Here is a 21,147-nt window from a genome sequence, read left to right on the forward strand (position 1 = left end):
GTTATCATTGCTCCGAACGGGTCTAGCATACAAGTTCGACTCCTTGTTCTCCCAACGCACCGATCCTCGAGTTCCCACGCTAACGCGATTCCTCTGTCGGCAGAATTCGGGTTTAACGTAGATAAGCCGCGTCCGCGAATATTCATGAAGACGCGCGATATAATTTCCATCCATCATACATAACAACTATATTTTTTCATAATAATATTATAATCTATTTTCTTGTTACGCAATCATCCCATTATTTTTTCATAAGAATATAATTGTTAATCTTATGAAAAAATAATAGGATGATTGCGTAACAAGAAAATAGATATTATTATATGAAAAAAATTATAAATAAATATCAAAACACACGTACCTGTTATGTGTGCACATATCAAGAAATCAAATCAAATACATAACCCCGCACGTTAACGTGTATTGGGTACATAACCCCGCACGTCAAGATCGCAGAGCACTAATGCCATCTGTTGTGAAACGTGAGAGAAGGACAAGACCACTACATGCATCTATTGCATGTGTTGTGTACGTGTGATGTACGTATATGCATGTGTTGTATACGTGTATATACGAGGGTCACTATTTATATTTCGGGAATTGGCAACACTGATGTCATGTGAGTCCATCTGACGGTTCCATCGTAAAGTTTGACATTTTTGACGATATACGTACTCAGAACATTTTGTCATACGGACGCTATTTGTTTATTTTATATTTAGTTGAAAGTTTCGTCTCGGCAAAAAATGGAACTGAATCGTGAACATTTTCGTGCGATGATTTTTTACGACTTTCGACGTGGATTATCACAACAAGAGTGCGTCAATCAACTTAATTTGACTTTTGGCGATGAAGCTCCATCAAAAACCACTGTGTATCGCTGGTATAGTGAATTCAATTGTGGTCGTAGTTCGCTGTCCGACGAGTTTCGTGAAGGTCGTCCAAAATCGACTGTAGTGCCAGAAAACATCGATGCTGTGCACGAAATGATTAAGCAAGATCGTCATGTAATCTATTATGAGATTGAGGCATCCCTAAGCATTAGTTCCACCAGCATATATACGATTTTACATGAACACTTAGCTGTGCGAAAGTTATGTTCGCGTTGGATCCCACATAATTTGACAATCGCTCAAAAAAAGGCTCGTGTCGATTGGTGCAAAGAAATGCTTAAGAAATACAATCGCGGTGCTTCAAAAGACGTTTATAAAATCGTGACAGGTGACGAATCATGGATATATTCGTATGAGCCCGAAAGTAAGCAGCAGTCGACTGTATGGGTGTTCCAAGATAAACCAAATCCAACAAAAGTTGTTCGCGCACGAAGCACTTCAAAAAAAATGGTGGCCTGTTTCTTCGGAAAAACTGGTCATATTGCAACAGTGCCTCTAGAGGATCGTAGAACAGTAAATTCTGAGTGGTACACAACCATCTGTTTGCCAGAAATCTTCGGTGAAATAAGGAAAACAAACAAGAGACGTCGGATTGTTCTTCATCATGACAATGCGAGCTCTCACACATCGGCTCAAACAAGAGACTATTTGAGCACTCAAAACATCGAATTGATGGGTCATCCGCCGTACAGCCCTGATTTGGCACCCAATGATTTCTTTTTGTTCCCATCCGTGAAGAATAAACTGCGTGGTCAACGATTTTCATCGCCCGAAGAAGCTATTGAAGCGTTCAAAAATCATGTTTTGGAGATACCTCATTCGGAATGGAATAAATGTTTTGAAAATTGGTTTAAGCGCATGCAAAAGTGTATCGATCATCGTGGCGAGTACTTTGAAAAACAATAAAAATATATTCGCAGCTTAACTATTTGTTTTTGTTCCTATTCCCGAAATATAAATAGTGACCCTCGTATATATATATATATATATATATATATATATATATATATATATATATATATATATATAAGCTGCGAATATATTTTTATTGTTTTTATATATATATATATATATATACGAGGGTCACTATTTATATACGATATATATATATATATATATATTTATATACAGTAGTATATATATATATATATGTATATATATATATACTACTACTACTAGGTATATGTATGCGTGAACGATGATGATAATGACGTGGACATTTCTTAAAAGAAATTTTTCATATTTAAACTTATTGTTAGCATATAATGATATTTCCGCTTACAAAACACGTAGAGCAGAAATAAAGACACTTTTATTATATAATTCGAACTCAATCAAACTCGATTACTTCAGCCATTATTGAGCATTCGAAATTTATAATAGACTCAAATGTCCGACTCGCGTAAAGATATACGTTGTGTCTCACATTCGGCAATGCCGCTTACTGGTCGGGAGACACTACCGTGTCTCTTGATACCATATATATTTGAAATTTTACATTAATATAATAGAAAAAAGCTTTTACACGAGCAAATATAGTTGATTATGTAAAATTACTGTATTTAAAGATAAAAATTACAATAAATTCGTGATAGTTTTGTCACTTACTTGTGATTTCTCAATCGCTGAATTCAATACAATTACATATAATAACAGTCTATAAATTTCATCTTAAAGCTATAGTTGTGTTGTTAGCAAATGTAATATAGTATATTAATATGTCCATGTTCTTCGTATTAATTTCGGTGCTCGAAAATAATTAATGTTCAATCTATGTTAACAATAACAGTTAACAATACCGTTAAACTTTTATACGGATTTTATTAGATATAATTAATATTTGTTAAATTGCAAATACTTACATATTTTTATTTTTCGCCTCGATCTCTATTATAGTGTGTTATTCTTTATCGACTGGTAGGCTGAATATGCGTAGAATCTCTCTCTTAAGCTTTATATATTATTTAGAAAAAAGTGAAATTTATTTATATTTTGTTTATTTTGTTGTCTAAAATCGGGAAATATGTCTTGTTCAATAAATCAATATTGTCTATAAGGTTTAAACTGTTTTTTTGTTGTTTAATGTGTATTGTTTCTGATATTAACCTTTTGTAATAATCGCTTTCACAATCTAAAATTTTAACGTCATTCCAATCCATATCATGATTTATGTCAATAATATGTCTAGAAACGACATAATGAAATTTTTAATTTATACGGTTTAAAATTTTGTAGCCTGAAGAGGACCCAATTCCAAGGTCGAAACGTTGTTTTTTTAACAAAAACTTACATTGATAGCTAGTTTGGTCATTTAAATTTAACAACCTTGAAATATTTTTTATCTAAATTGGACCTAATTCTAACAAAGTGAGTCTCATTTGATCTAAAATAAACTGGCCAAAAACCAATGTCTCTTAAAATTACCTTCTTAATGATCTGCTGATGATGAACCTGCTGATGTACTTTTAATTGATTGGTCAATTGTTGAGTCTTGATTGTTAATTTTATCAAGAGAGAGAACATTTTCAGTATTAGAAATTGCTTCTTGAGTGATCTCAGATGAACGTTCTTCTGTCGATAAATTCTCTTGTTCTTGTGTTGGAGCCTTTTGTGTTAAAAACTTTCTAATAGTGTTGTACATTTTTTTACTGACTCTTCTTTCTCCAATCTTCTCTTACGATATTCAAATCCAGATAAACGCTTTTGATTATCTAACATCTAGGTATAATAAATAAATAAAATCTATCTTATGTTGTAATTTTCAATATTAAGTAATTGAAAGATATTTCATTTAAATACAATATTTACCTTTAATTCACAGAACAAAAATTTTATCTTTAATGCAATGCTCGAAACGTTGAATGTTAATGAATCACAAATTGTTATTGCTCAAACCAAATACACTTTATAATAATAATACTAATGAAAACTATATTTGCGATAATCGCTGAATAACTAAATTAATCAACGAAATGGAAAACTTATATACTTTTTGTTTTGCTCTAAATCTGAAGAAAGCCGTTTCATTTCTCTTACTATATTCAACAATCTACAGACGACTACAGTCAACTATATCTTCTGTTATTATTTATTATTCTTTTGTTTTTCGTCTCTACGCAACGCATCCATATTAGTTTGAGCCAATTTCAACAGATAACTCTACTGTTTTGATGTCTTGTTTCTGACTCGAGTTTGAAAAATGTTATATATTTTTATAGGAAATATTTTAGTCTATCCACAAATTTTAATATTAATCAAAATTTGCCGCCCCTTGCATCCTGCCGCCCGTGAACGACGCACACTCTACACACGCGGTTAAGACGGCCCTGTCGAGGACTGTCCCGCGATGCATATACAAGGTGAGTCATTTTAATCAACGCACATAAATATCTCGTATAATAAGCGAGATGAAAAAAAAATGTCTCAAACAAAAGTTTTTTGACTATGAGGGAGACATAAGATGGTGTCATTGATTTGAACTAAACATTTTACAAGATAATCAATATAGTCAAAGAAGCCAACATAACGAGCATTAAATAGGATTTAGTTATAGCATTAAATAGAAGTTAGATTCTAAAATTTATTTGATATATTATACAAACATTGTTAAAACAAAAAAATATCAATTGAATCCAACAAAACATAAATTTACAGAATCATGCATAAAAAAATTTAGACGTTTCGACTGCACGCAGTCTTCTTCAGTATTCCATACAAGTCATATCTTAACAGCTATTACTATTACATTAATATCCTATCAAAATTAATAATGTTAGAAATATGTCACGTGTTACAATGTGTCATGTCTGATGTCTGGTTCATGAATCTTTTTGTGCTTGTATAATATATCAATGCTTGTATAATATATCAAATAAATTTTAGAATTTAACATTCTATTTAATGCTCGTTATGTTGGCCTCTTTGACTATATTGATTGTTTTAACAATACACGAGCGAATATTAAATTCATGTTAATTTTACAAGATATTTTACATTTTATACTAAAAAATTGTAAACTTTAAACTTTTATAATTTGAAAAGTACTTCATTAAACAACACTTTATTATAGGATTTTGGAAAGTTCTTTAGATAAGCTATAAGAATATGTAATGAAAAATAACAGGTTCCATTTAAGAAATTGAAGGTGACCTTCACGTGACCTTTAAGTGATTATACAAGGTCAAATCAATAACACCATTTTATGTTCCCCTCATAGTCAAAAAACTTTTGTTCGAAACATTTTTTCCATCTTGCTTACTATACGAGATATTTACGCGTTGATTAAAATGGCTCACCCTGTATATATACGCATACGCATTAAAAGACTGCAGTCGCTTTCAGAGATGCCTGACAAAGAGAGGAAGAGAGAAACCAAAAGCCTTGTTAAACACGTTACTGTGAAAAGAACTCATTCGTTAAACAAATTGACGATAATCTGAGCTGTAATCTCAGCGACGATGGAACACACGCGGAGGAAGTCGCGAATGCTCTGTGCGGAACGCAAAGAAGCAAGGACGCGTGCGCAGTATTGCATAAGTATGTGATGAATTAGTTGTATAAATGATCGCGTCACGACATAACAGGTAAAAGTCGAATACAATGTGCGATGCGATTTATATTGAGTAATTGTTGTAAAATTTATTGTTTTATTTCGTTCCAAGTTTTTTATTGTGTGAAAAAAAATGCGTACTGTGAAGATTCTTTATGTATGTATATATATATGTATGTGTGTGTTGAGTGCGCACGTATATATTCTCATATTCTTTTTTAATAATCGCAAAGAAATAATAGACAAGAAAAAAACTGTGTATTTTTTAAAGAATACAGTACAGTGTTGTGCAAAAAATATTTATAGCCTTAAAACTATATTTTAATTTTATAATATAAATAATATAAACAATGATAAATTATTAAATTAAGGCCATGTGTAACGAGCAATACGAAATTATTTTATTATTTAGAAGAAAATTCTTAATTTGACATAATAATTACACAAACGTTTCGAGCTCTACTTGCTCCTCTTCAGTGCGCAAAAAAATAATGATAATAAATACCCATAATAAATAAATACATACATAAAGTTCTAATAAAAAATCCGCAATACATAGTCAATATAAGTTATATAGTTAAGTCATAGTTAAAACGCAAAATATATTTACAATGAATTGAAACCATTAAAATAGTTCAACAAAGTAAGAACCCAATTAGAAGCAGAATGATTCGTCCGGTTATTCATAAAATATTTTAGAATTATTAATAAAAACTCGGAGTGACACTTATACATTGCTCCAAACGAACCACTTATCGTTATTTGACGAAAGTCCCTCGATCTGGCAATGATTATGTCCATCCTCTCCAAATTATTTGATATTTGTTAACTGAATTTAGAGAATTTCTTCAATTGTAAAATAGGATTCCACTAATGTGTATGTAAAAAAAGATTAAAAATTACAAATTAAACTAAATACTAAAATATTGAACCTTTATGCTTACAAATTGTTCCGAATAACTTGAGATGACGATGCTTCTAATTGTTGTTGGCCTTATTGTTAGTACTTGACTGTTGTCTAGTCTTTTAAAAAGTCGAATAAATAGGTGTCAGATCTCACAAAATAAACATTTACATAAGTCTAAAAATTCGATATTTCTTCTAGAATGTCGAAATACGCGTTGTTAAGCAATTCGGTGTCTGTGTTATTATTTATACCATGCCTTTGTTCCTTGATGTGTATCATTTCCGAGATAAGTCTTTTATAATAATTAGATTCAATATCAAGTATTTTAACGTTATCCCAATCAAAAGCATGTTTTTTATTTATAATATGTTCAGAGACCACAGAATGCTTGGAGGAATCAAATTTAATATTATTCATATGCTCTTTTAGTCTAGTGCGTAATTTTCTTTTGGTTTGCCCAACATACGAAGCTTCACAATCCTTACAATTAATTTTGTAGACAACATTATTATTATTGTTATGCACGTTTTTGTCCTTGTGGACTTTAATAAATTTGTTAAGATTATTTAGACAACGGTATCCTACTCTGAAATCTGATTTTTTTATTGTCGATGCTATTGTCTCAGAAATGTTATTAATGTATGGAATGACGAAAAATTTTTTCTTGCTATTATCTTCTGCAATTTCTTTTTTTCTATTGTTGTTAAACTGTCCATTGTTTAAAACTCTTATTCTCTTATTTATTTCTTTAAAGATCAAATGAATAGGGTAACCGTTGTCCAATAAATTATTTAATTCATTTGGGGGAGAAATAACATGGAGGTTAAAGCAATGGATTGATTTAAATTATCAAACAATCAAAGCTAGATCAAAGTTGAATTTTTTAAAACATTGTAAAAATTTTGATGTCTTACCTAACCACTTGACGTCGTATTGTAGGAATCAATTTTGTTTACATCACTTTAGATCGAAAAAAAGGCTTGATAGCTTGCTGTACAGATTCAAAAAACAAATTTTAAATATTGAAATTAGAGATTTATATAGACTAATTAATTTATTACATGGTAAACTTTACAATATTTCAAGATATGTGGCTAACAAACTGCCAGTACACATATGGAACGAAATTTTAAGACATCATTTCATCTCATTTGACAGGTTTCATAACAGACTACATAACAAACATAATAACAAATTTAATTGGCTAATTAAAAAGAAACAAGACGAATATCTGAAAAATATCAAACCGATTAAACTTAGTTATTCCATCAACAAAATAGACATTCCACAATCAACAATTTCAGTAAACAATAATAGAAACAAAGACATTGTCATATATCCTAATAAATTCAAAGACAAACATATTAATCCTCTAACCAGTACTAACGAAAAATGGTTTATTAATTTGACTGACACAATAATTCCTACCAATGTCACTAATCTATTACAATTTGGAAGTAAATTCGGCCTGCCGTTTAAGAATGACAAAAAGTTGGCCATACACGAGTTTATCAAAGATATAGAAGGGAATTCCACTAGTTCTAACATGAAAAATTTAAATACATTACGTAACAATCTGGTTCCACAACTTTCCTATTTTTTACACGGCAAAACTAGGTTTAATTCAACTCATGAAGATTTGATTAGTATGCATAGATATACAAGGAGGTTTTGCCATGATAATCCGGATATTCTTTTTACAAGGGCTGATAAGGGCAACGTAACAGTCGCGATGACAAAAGAATATTACACGAATAAGATGGAAGGTTTACTTGAAGATAATAACACCTATTCTATCATAAAAAAGAACCCATCCTCCAAAATAGAAAAGGAACTAAACGATATTCTTAAGAAATGGCAAAAAAAAGAGTACATTTCTAATAAAGAATATTACTCACTACGTTCCAGCGACTCCCTTCTTCCAAAATGTTATGGTCTCCCAAAAATACACAAGGAGAATACTCCATTTAGATTAATTGTGTCATCGATTAATACCACGCTTTACTCGATAGCCACATTTTTACATAAAATCATTTCAAATAGTATTCCTACGGGAAAAAGTAATGTAAATAATAGTTTTGAACTTTACAGCAAGCTAGAGGGTAGGAAAATTGGTGCGGAAGATATTCTAATATCATTAGACGTGGTTTCACTATTTACTAACATTCCGATAGATCTTGCAATAGAAAGTGTGAGCAATAGATGGAATTATATCAATACACATACATTAATTCCAAAAAATGAATTCATTTCCATGGTTAAATTTATATTGTCGTCAACATACTTCACATTCAATGACATTGTATACAAGCAAGTTTATGGCACACCTATGGGTTCCCCGTTGTCGCCAATAATTGCTAATATTGTTATGCAAGATCTTGAAGAATCAATAATTAATGAATTGGACATTGGTATTGGAATATATTATAGATATGTAGACGACATTATTATGGTGGCACCAAAGAATAAAATTGATAGTGTACTGAATAAGTTTAATAGTTACAATCAACGACTACAATTTACGATTGAATACGAAATTAATAGAAGCATAAATTTTCTAGATTTAAACATTAAAATAATAAATAACGTCATACACTTAGATTGGTTTCAAAAAAAGACATGTTCAGGTAGAGTACTATCTTTTTTATCGAGTCACCCTATGTGCCATAAAATAGGAGTAATTTATAATCTTATTAATAGGGCATTGTTATTATCTCATCCCATATATCATAAGAAAAATTTAGAACTGTGTATTAAAATATTATTGGACAACGGTTACCCTATTCATTTGATCTTTAAAGAAATAAATAAGAGAATAAGAGTTTTAAACAATGGACAGTTTAACAACAATAGAAAAAAAGAAATTGCAGAAGATAATAGCAAGAAAAAATTTTTCGTCATTCCATACATTAATAACATTTCTGAGACAATAGCATCGACAATAAAAAAATCAGATTTCAGAGTAGGATACCGTTGTCTAAATAATCTTAACAAATTTATTAAAGTCCACAAGGACAAAAACGTGCATAACAATAATAATAATGTTGTCTACAAAATTAATTGTAAGGATTGTGAAGCTTCGTATGTTGGGCAAACCAAAAGAAAATTACGCACTAGACTAAAAGAGCATATGAATAATATTAAATTTGATTCCTCCAAGCATTCTGTGGTCTCTGAACATATTATAAATAAAAAACATGCTTTTGATTGGGATAACGTTAAAATACTTGATATTGAATCTAATTATTATAAAAGACTTATCTCGGAAATGATACACATCAAGGAACAAAGGCATGGTATAAATAATAACACAGACACCGAATTGCTTAACAACGCGTATTTCGACATTCTAGAAGAAATATCGAATTTTTAGACTTATGTAAATGTTTATTTTGTGAGATCTGACACCTATTTATTCGACTTTTTAAAAGACTAGACAACAGTCAAGTACTAACAATAAGGCCAACAACAATTAGAAGCATCGTCATCTCAAGTTATTCGGAACAATTTGTAAGCATAAAGGTTCAATATTTTAGTATTTAGTTTAATTTGTAATTTTTAATCTTTTTTTACATACACATTAGTGGAATCCTATTTTACAATTGAAGAAATTCTCTAAATTCAGTTAACAAATATCAAATAATTTGGAGAGGATGGACATAATCATTGCCAGATCGAGGGACTTTCGTCAAATAACGATAAGTGGTTCGTTTGGAGCAATGTATAAGTGTCACTCCGAGTTTTTATTAATAATTCTAAAATATTTTATGAATAACCGGACGAATCATTCTGCTTCTAATTGGGTTCTTACTTTGTTGAACTATTTTAATGGTTTCAATTCATTGTAAATATATTTTGCGTTTTAACTATGACTTAACTATATAACTTATATTGACTATGTATTGCGGATTTTTTATTAGAACTTTATGTATGTATTTATTTATTAGGGGTATTTATTATCATTATTTTTTTGCGCACTGAAGAGGAGCAAGTAGAGCTCGAAACGTTTGTGTAATTATTATGTCAAATTAAGAATTTTCTTCTAAATAATAAAATAATTTCGTATTGCTCGTTACACATGGCCTTAATTTAATAATTTATCATTGTTTTTATTGTCATACGAGCTTGAACATTGGTATGTGATGGTTTGATTAGGTATTAATTTTGCATTATAAATAATATATATTCATATAACGTATATATATATATTTTACACATTCGAAATAAAACATAAATCATGGAATTTCTAAAACAAAACCTTGTAATAATGTGCGATAATACACATACATATATGCGCGATTTATATTAAATAATGATGACGACAGCATAATTTTTATTCCCATCAATCTGCAAGAATAATCTATTGGCAAAATGTAAACACGATGTTACGTGAATCCTTATTGACAAAAAATATGAAATATCGGAATATACTCATTTTTCAATCTTAATTTTCTGAGCAGAATAATGAGATAAAGTACTAAGACTTTTTAATAAGGATAGTAATTAGCTCTGTTAAATTAATAATTGTAAACAAAGAAGGGCTATAAGAGCTATTAAACATAACAAAGTTGTCAGTTGATATTAAAAAACTTTATTTGAACGGAACTAGAAATAAATAAGAAGTGATCTTTTTATTCGCATTTAAACAAAATAATAAATACATAAGAAATACACATTAAAACGAACGTTTCGGCTGACATTTCGAGCCTTCCTCAGCGCAATACAAATATTATATAAATTGAAATGTAATATTGAACATTAAAGACGGCAATTAACGATGTCAAGCTAATAAAAAGTCAGTTTTTTGTCTCGTTACATATGTTTCTAAACAAGTCATCGCGTGTGACAAGTGCAGATTGTTGGTACATACTGAGATCGAGCGACCGTGCCGTGTAATCACTATGTGTATAGGCCTCCTGATTTATTGGTCAAGGGAGATATCTTGATTGAATCATCATATTGAAATGTTGTTAGACATTAAATGGAGATCTAAATAAATAATGTCCAATTATTCACTATACTTTTGACAAATAAAATGCACTGTACACTCACTCAAACAAATTGGTGATTATTTTATAGAAGTTTCAAGTATCAGATACGAAATCTTATAGACACAGTTTTTTCTAAAGACAAAGGTTTACTAAAGACAGAACGTTTTTACCGTCTCAACTCTCAATCCCAAATGAGGCAGTGCCTCGGTGTTTCACCTTTATTATACATATCAAGGTCTGTTTACAAACCCTGGCAATTTTGGTAAAGAATCTATAACATTATTGTATATATCAGGCAAAAATTCAGTGTCATTTTGTAGATTCAATCCATTAGTTTGTCTTTTTATATATAACATTTCTGATATAAGTCTTTTATTATAATATGGTTCTTTGTCTAAAATTTTTACTTCACCCCAATCAAATTCATGGGAGAACTCTAATCTATGATCAGTAACAACTGATTTATTGGAACACTTTCTGTTAGTGTGTTTTTTATGTTCAGTTATCCTAGTATTCAGTTTTCTGCTAGTTTGACCCACATATGAAGCATCACAGTTTTTACAGTTAATTTTATAAACTACATTCGTATTCGCTCCTTTAGGTATTTTGTCTTTATGTGTTTTTATAAATTTACCTAATTTATTCATGCTTACGTAAGAGAGTCTAGTGTCAACTTTTTTTGTAATACCTATCAATTGTTCTGTAACATTCGGTAAGTAAGCCACAGTAAAAAACAAAGGAGAATCCTTCGACTGATTTAGACTGTTGTTGTTAACATTATTTCTAGTATAAAAAAGAGTTTTGAGTCTATCGTTAATAGTGTCAAAAATGAATTTTACCGGGTAATTATTATTTATTAGGATGTTAATAATCAATTCTATATTATCCTGATGAAATGAAGGATGTGATAATAAAATTACCCTATCAATCAGACCGATGATCGTTCCTCTTTTTTGGCATATAGGGTGTTGTGAAAGAAAATTCAAGTACCTTCCAGAAAACGTCGGCTTTCTAAACCAATCACATGTAATTTTATTATCTTTTGATATTAACTTGATGTCCAAAAAACTCAAACTATGGTTTTTTTCTTTTTCCATTGTGAATTGAATACGCGGGTGTAGCGAATTAAAAGTGTTTAACGTATGTTCAATATATTTACTAGGTACAGACAAAATAAGATCATCGACATATCTATGGAAAAAAACAGGTTTATAGTTAAGTAGGTTTAGAGCTTTAGATTCCAAATCTTGTAATACTATATCAGCAACTATGGGAGAAAGAGGGGAGCCCATCGGAGTTCCATAGGTTTGTTTATATATAGTGTTATTAAAAGTAAAAAATGTAGAGTTTAATATTAAGCTAATGCCATTTAGAAACTCTGATTTATTAAGACTGCAATTATCAGAGATGAAATGCCATCTCTCAGATAAACCTTCCAATACTAAGTCTATCGGTATATTAGTAAAGAGTGACACAACATCCAATGAAATCAAACTCGAGTTATTTTCTAATTGTAATGTAGAAAATTTTTTCACCAATTTAAAGCCGTTTTCTGTATAGCTACTCGCTTTTGGAATACTTTTTATTAATATTTTGTGTAAAAAAACTGCTAAATTATATAATGGTGTATCAATAGACGAGACGATAATCCTATAGGGGCAATTGATTTTATGCACTTTCGGTAATCCATAGGCTCTAGGAAGATTACCATCACTACATGATAAATACTTGTAAGTATTAAATGATATAAAATCTTTCTTTTTCCATCTCACTAAGAGATCACGGAGATTGGAAACTATACTATTCGTAGGGTTTTTTTTAACAAAATGTAAGTATCTCTATCTTTAAAAATGTTTTCAACCTCCTCTATATATTTGTCCCTATCTAAAGCCACCGTGATATTTCCTTTGTCAGCCTTTGTTATAAGAAGATTCGGGTTTTCGTCCAAAAATTTTTTAGTGTTTTCACTTTTTTCTAATAATATTTTGTTAAAACCATTGTCCGGATATCGGTGTAGATTAATCGAATTCACAACATTCCTAGATTTTTCTCTGACAAAAACTCTTTTATCAGGAGGAAGTTTTTTAAGATTATTTTCAAAATATTTTATGAAATCCATGTGGGTTAATTGTACTTTATTATTATTAGGGAGACTGAAGTTTTCACCTAATTGAAGCAGACTAATTATATTGTTCGGTATCGTAGTAGTAGATAAATTAAAAAACCAATTATTATTAATTTTACTAAGATTCGGATTAAAATCTGGAAAAGAGTTAGGATCGACATTTATTTTAAATTCTTCTCCTTTATCCTTAAACTTCTGTTGCTTATTTTCAGTTATTGAGTTGTTTTTCTCAGTAGAATTTAGATTGAAGTTAATATTTTCTATCTGATAATGATATCCCCCCCTATGTTTTCATTATTACTATTTTTATTAATATCTCTTGTGGTACAACGATACCTAATAGGTTTAATAAGGGTTCTATTCTGACTTTTTTGTTTTTTTAACATAAATTCAAGTTTTTTCTCGAAACCATTCCGTCTATTCATAAAAAAATGAAACAATGATTTGTTATAGCGGTTAAAAAACTCAATGCATACTACCTCTGGAACGTAATAATGTATCGAGCTCAATATGTTAATAATGTGTGTTTGTGATTTTCTTATAGTGTCATATGTGTCGTCAATTTCTAATTTTAACAATTTTTTACAAAATCATTTTACAACATCAATATGATGATTCAATCAAGATATCTCCCTTGACCAATAAATCAGGAGGCCTATACACATAGTGATTACACGGCACGGTCGCTCGATCTCAGTATGTACCAACAATCTGCACTTGTCACACGCGATGACTTGTTTAGAAACATATGTAACGAGACAAAAAACTGACTTTTTATTAGCTTGACATCGTTAATTGCCGTCTTTAATGTTCAATATTACATTTCAATTTATATAATATTTGTATTGCGCTGAGGAAGGCTCGAAATGTCAGCCGAAACGTTCGCTTTAATGTGTATTTCTTATGTATTTATTATTTTGTTTAAATGCGAATAAAAAGATCACTTATTCTTATTTATTTCTAGTTCCGTTCAAATGAAGTTTTTTAATATCAACTGACAACTTTGTTATGTTTAATAGCTCTTATAGCCCTTCTTTGTTTACAATTATTATTTTTAATAAGGGTCTTGATGTGATAATTATATTTAAATTTAAAAATGAAGTGATAAATCAATTATTATAACAAAATATACTTCTGTGATTTAAACAAATTTGCAATGTGCGCAGTAATATACTTTTTTGAAAAATAATTATTTTTTATATAAAACATTTTTCGATGAAAGTCTTGATTTTCAACAAATCAATGCAAAAATTAAAATAGGACACCCTGTATGATGAGTGATGAAAAGGCTAATAAAAAAAAGAACCAATCGTTAGATAAAGGAACGAGTGAAACTACTTCTAAATACTTTTAAATATTATATTATTACTATTAGATTATATTATTACCTACATAGCAGATTAACGTCATTTGAATGACTTAATCTAACCTGGGTAGGTATTTTAATTGGTTTCAAATTTAGACGTTTTGACCCCTCACTTCAGGTCATCTTCAATAATTATGTGTAAACAGACGTAAAATTATATAAAATTACAGAAAGAATAAAATAATATAAAACATACAAGAAACGTGGAAACTAATATTAGCACATACACATATATACGTTAAGAGTAGAAATTAAACATTATGTGTGTCATGTGGTCTAATAAATATGGGAGCCCGAAATCCTCCGCAGATTTATATGAGAGTCGCCTCTCGTCAGTCCCAACCATAAATTAAGAAATTAAATTTTTTTGTTTTTAACATAAAATTGGTAAGTTCACGCTTTGTTTCTAATCTTACTATTACATTAATATCTTATACTTTAATCGTGGAAAAGCATTTATTATTCTATTTGAATCAATAAAAAGAAAAAAATGCAGAAAAATAATGTTTTATCGATAAAACAGGACAGTGTTTAAGATCCCCTTAAATAAATCTACGAATTTGATCAATATGTATAAGAGACGTCGCAATTGTTACACAAAATTTAAAATTTTTAAGGTGTCTTTATGTATTTTGATAAAGTGATTAAACTTATACATATATGTATAAGTCCTGTATATATGGACTTAATTTTAATTCTCGTATATCACATTTTTCTTGTACTCGATTAAAGTGATTAAAGATCCATAACATCTTTCCATTTTTCCTACATTTTTCAGTAGATATCTTATTATGAATCGTAACATCCTCTTTGTCAGTTATATAATTATTGAATTAACAGATAGGACTTTTCTTCCATCTCGCCCAAGATTTCACTAAAAAAAACTGATTATCCATAGTTTATTTGATAACAATTATCTTCTCTATTTATCGTATATTTTCAAAATAAAAAATTAAAATCTTTCATGATAAAATTCGATAGAATACACAAGATACTATCAGTCTTAAGGGGATGCCGGATGGCAGTTTTATCGATCAGATGATTATAGATTTTTCTGCACCAAAATCTTTTTATTGGTTTAATAAAATAATAAATGCATTTCCACAATTAAAACACGTACAGAAACAAAGTGGGAACCTACTGATTTTATGTTAAAAACAAGAAAAAATTTAAAAACTAAAATTTCTTTATCGACTTCTGTCGTCAGGTCGAAAAAAATAATTGTTTAATTAAAAGTTCTGCTGTTTGTACGTACAAAATAAGATAGGTTCCGACTAGAAATTGAATGAAGAAGTATTAGTATATTTTTAGATATAAGTTTAAAAACCTTATAAATAAGAAAACGGTGCAAAAAATTTTCACGCATATGTGTTGTATACGTGCATATGTTTTATGTTTAGACATGTGTGGTGCTAACCTATCATGTGTATATGTGTATACGTGCATATGTTTAGATATGTGTAATGCTAACCTATCGTTGTTCGGCCGTCTCTCCGACATCCCCTTAACTCTTTTTTTTAAATACATGTTTGGTGTGTTTGGGGAGACGCTATTAGCGCTATTTAACGCTACAAATTATTCGGGAAGCTAGATAATAGCTAGATAGTATGAACAAACGCTATTATAAACACTATTTAAATAGAATATTTCTATGAAAAATTTATAACTTCTTATTCAAAGAATTAAATTATTTTTTAGTTTTTCGTAAGTTTTGCCGCTATATATTGGGTTTGTCAATTTGAATTATCAAAAAGATCGCCAAATTACTAATGAAAGACATATAACATATAAAGCCTACAATTGAAGCCTTGAAAAACAATTTTTTATTAGTCTAAATTTTAGGTAGATAAAGTAGTCCGTTTAACAAAGAACACCTCAAACAATGTATATACTATACATATATATATTGTGACGTGGCCTTTTGTGCCCGTCACAAGAGCGGACGCGCCCGGCCGGAAAGAGTCGGAGAGCGCTTCCAAAATTTCGTGTATTTTAAGGGCGAGCGGCGAACTCTTCGCTCTGGATTAGAGTGTGGTGTTCACGATCCCGAGCTGACAATGAACGGAAAAGAGTAACGATAATGATAATTATTGGAAAAAACCAGCGATCTCCTCCGAACTCAACAATTACATTGTACAACCGCCTTGCTTCTACACACTACTAACGTGAAATATACTTTTATTATTTTATCTTATATCTGATGGTGGATTATATTGTGATATTTTCTCTGTCTCTCTCCGAGACTGCGATTCCGACTCTCCTAACGTAAAGAACCCCGCCCCTCTAAGGTACATTAAACTGTCTGAGCCAAATTATCAGAACAAAATGAATTTTATATGAAAATTATTTGCTAATTATTTGCTATTTTTTGCTTCAAGAAATAATTTTTTTGCTCCAATTTTTTAAAAATTACAGAGGGCTAGATAGCTTAAGATTAAACTATCTAAGCCATTGTAAAAAATAGCATTTATATAAATAAAAGTAAAAGATTAATAATACTAAAATTTTTTGCTATTTTTTTGCTACTTTTTACTTTAGGAAATAATTTTTTTGCTCCAACTTTTAAAAATAATCAAGAATAAAATAGGACGTTCAAGAATAAAGTGCCTTAAAGTAATTAATTGCTCGCATAATTATGGCATAAAAATGTTTCTCGAATTATTTGCTCTCAAGATATTAGGGTTTCGAATTTTTTGCTCGCGAAATAAGTGTAGAAAACCGGCTAAAAACGATCCGCGCGGTCCAAGTTACAAGAGTAAAGTGCCTCAAAGTAATTAGTTGCTCGCATAATAATGGCGTCAGAATGTTTCCCGAATTATTTGCTTTCGAGATATCCGGGTTTCTATTTTTTGCTCGCGAAATAAGTATAAAAAATGTATATATTTTATTTATTATATAAGTCTATTTGTGAATAATATAACTTTTTTATTTTTTATATTTCTATAATTTTGTATGTGTATGTGTGTGTTGTGTACATAATATAGATAAATGTAATATTAATCTCTAAAATGATGCGTGTGTCTGTGTCTGTGTGTGTCTGTGTGTGATATATAAACTATAATTTATAAAATAGTATTGCTGGTGTTAGTTCTTCTGTTATTCGACGAATTTTTTTCTTTTTCAAAAGTCCATCAAATTCTTCCCAATTTCCGTTGGATCGCTGGCGTATAGTGTCCAATATTTGTGCCCACAACACTTACGTATCTTATTATAGCACATAATTGCCTTTTTTCCTTTTCTGTATTGATAATATATTTAAGTATTTCTTTTATAATATATTTGTCACAAGTGACAACGTCTATTATTACTAAATCATCTGTAACATTAAAAAAATACTAATTAATAATTGTACAAATAATTAATAAATTTTAATTATCCATATTCTATAATAATAAAAATAATTATATATACATTAATTATTATATTCTCTTTATTGTTTTTGTAATTTTATTTATTTTTCTTACTTATTTTCCAAAATTCTCTCTCTGATTTTTGTCTCCTGGCAGGTATTGCATTTCCGCTTTTGCGAAAATGCTTCTACTTCATTTATGTCAATACTGTCTTTTTGTAGTTGCGTTTCTTTTATAAATAACGTCTGACATTGATGCTTTATCAATTTGCATTGGTTTTTACATTAATCAACATATTTTACAGAGTAAAAGCTACTGCCAATTAATTTCAGAAACATTTCTCCTACATTACTCTCGCAGTCGACTATTATTTGTTCCAATCTTTTATTATAAGCAACGACTTTTCCGTAACTAGCCATTAGTTGGGTTCTGCGTTTATAAGCTTCGTTATTAATACCGTGTTCGAAAAGATACCTTATCACATCAAAGAATTCATTTTCTTCAATTGTAGTAATCTACAAAAAAAAAATGATCTTAAAAAATCTCTTATGGTTTGTTAACATTTTTTTTCTTACCATTTTCTTTAGGTCCTCATCGTCTATTCCAAGGACAAATAATGTCTGCACTAAACTGTCAAATGAACATGAATTTAATAAACTGTAGGAAATGCCATTTATTTTGTGCGCTGTTAAATCAATATTTGACGAATGTTTAAATATGCCCACTTCAGTAGACTGCTTGCATTGTAATTTTTTAGAAATACGATCTTTCTGATGTCCTAAATAGAGAGGTAATTGTTTTTTCATGCGTGCATTTGAAATATCTTTTAATATATTATTTTCGTTTTCATCGTTTTTAAAATATTCAGTTATCGACGTATTTATATCATATTTTTCTTCTTTAATATTTTCTTTATCACAGACATCTATAAAGTTATAGTTACTAGTAACATCTATTTTTGGAGTCTTTTTTGTAATAATTTTTCCTTTCCAGTTTTCTTTCTCTTGAAGCTTCTGTGATTCTGTTACACAGATTTTATCTAATTTACATTGGTCTATTTTAGAATTAGCATTGACCAAGAGCATTTCACCAAATAAATGATCGATGTGTCTTTGGACAAAAGTATCTACTCTTATTGTTTTATTTTTTACGTCTTTAAAAACTATATTTTTATTTTTTTTATTTCTCCTTCGCAACTTGCTGTCGATCCTCCCTTGCTTCCGTAACCTATTTTGGTCTCTAATAACTTTGTCCATAATGGTAAACAGCAAAATATCTTTTTTCAAAATTTTGGCAAATTGAATATTTCGATAGGCATTTGGTCTATCGGTTTCGCTCTTGGATTCTTTTTCTAATTCATTTTCTATATCTTGAAGCCATTCTTTCCAATCCTTGGATATCGTTTCCGTAAGATGCGTATTCTCCGTAAAATCATTCAAGCTAATAAAATAGCAATCTTCTAAGATTATATTTTCAATTTCATCTTTAATTGTACCTAAAAACATTTATACAATATTATACATTATACACATTACATTACATTATACATTAATATTCGAGAATTATTGTGAGATTGTTATGCTTATCTGTTATGATAGATTTTAAATATCGTTCTCGTTCTTTAAGTTTGTTAGTTTCTGTTTCGTATTGCGACAATGTTAATATTGCTTCGATCATTTCTCTCGCCTCCGTTTCGTCTTTGCAATTGCAGAGAGCACCAATACATGAAGCATAAAATGTTTTTAATATTTTTGTACAACTTTTCAATAAGCGAGTATACTTTTTTATAAAGTGCGCTCTGTCAATACGTATACAGCAATGAGGAATATTATTTTTACATTTGTTTGCATAATCGTAAATATTAAAACATCCATCAAATGTTCTCGCTGCCGCATTAAGAAATGCAAAAGAATAGTTTACGCATATCTGTTTAGGTACAGGAATTTTTAGTGATAACCATTCATTGAGCCAATGCTGTATGCTTGCAACCGAATGTTGTTCTGTTATCATTTGTGCAATAGAAAATTGTCCTTCTTCGACATTTATAACAATTAAATAAAATAAAATATAGGCCGTTTTTTTGCCAACGCACATCATAATTTCTTTAAATCGTGCTCCAGTTGCATCAATATAAATTTCCAGATTGTTCTTATATTTTGAAAAAAGTTTTTTATAAATCTGTACTTGCAGGTTTACGCAGTAGTGGATATAAAATGGATCAAGTCCTATATTTCCAATGCAATTGCTGTACTTTGTCATATTTTTCATAATAACAAGTGCTTGTATAGGATTGGAATGTAGATAACGAATGCACACTTCTTCGTTTTGTGCAACATGCAATACATTGCTAGATCGAATTAAAGGACATTTCGGATCCCCGAGTTGCATTAAATCTGCAGCTTGTGTTGCTCGATGAGTATAATATCTCTTTTTCTGGACTTCTTTAACCATCATTTTCCGAGTTTTCCCTCGTAAATATAATGGACCACATTTTTCAATTTTTTTTCCTTTTTTAAAATTACATAATAATATGACATTATTGTCACAATCTCTCAATTCGAATTTTACGTGAATGCTGCTACCACATCGACAATATCCTAATTTATAAACAAATAATAATATAACATTATCAATTGAAAAATATACTGTAGAAACAATTGCAAAAATGATCAAAAAGAAAAGTTTAAATAAATTTAAAGAATAAAAAGAAGCAAAAAGCTTAGGATATTTAGAGTAAAAATAATAACTATAATTAAGATTTATAATATTAAAAAGACGTAAATTAAAAGTATTTCCAAGTATAGTTTAGCCAAATATATAGTATAGTTTACCTTTAAGATATCCTCCGTTTATGTTTTGCGGTATATAATGGTTGATATAATTTATTGTACAGGATTGCAATCGTCTTGTTTTCCAGAATAACTTTGCAAAAAATTCTTGATAAAAACCGGATCTAAATCTTAAAT

The 21,147-nt window shown here is 29.6% G+C and overlaps 1 protein-coding gene and 2 long non-coding RNA genes across 3 annotated transcripts in view; 2 read left to right on the plus strand and 1 right to left on the minus strand.

The window, feature by feature from the left end:
* Window positions 1-5,289: 5,289 nt before the first annotated feature.
* Window positions 5,290-21,147, plus strand: part of LOC114942484 (sodium-independent sulfate anion transporter) — a 50,409-nt gene continuing 34,551 nt past the window's right edge. Inside the window, exon 1 of the mRNA XM_029317854.2 lies at window positions 5,290-5,476. The gene's annotated coding sequence lies outside the window, so the exon portion shown is untranslated. The remainder of the gene's footprint in view (window positions 5,477-21,147) is intronic.
* LOC146724269 (uncharacterized) lies at window positions 5,822-7,129 on the minus strand. Its single transcript, XR_014924151.1, has 2 exons — window positions 6,387-7,129; window positions 5,822-6,312 (listed from the first exon to the last, which is right to left on the minus strand). It is a non-coding gene; the product is annotated as an uncharacterized LOC146724269 (long non-coding RNA).
* LOC146724270 (uncharacterized) lies at window positions 7,145-10,424 on the plus strand. The gene is made up of 2 exons (XR_014924152.1): window positions 7,145-9,859; window positions 9,934-10,424. It is a non-coding gene; the product is annotated as an uncharacterized LOC146724270 (long non-coding RNA).

This window comes from Nylanderia fulva, unplaced genomic scaffold (assembly GCF_048542155.1).
Source record: "Nylanderia fulva isolate GAGA-0341 unplaced genomic scaffold, ASM4854215v1 Scaffold140, whole genome shotgun sequence".
Classification (NCBI taxonomy): domain Eukaryota; kingdom Metazoa; phylum Arthropoda; class Insecta; order Hymenoptera; family Formicidae; genus Nylanderia; species Nylanderia fulva.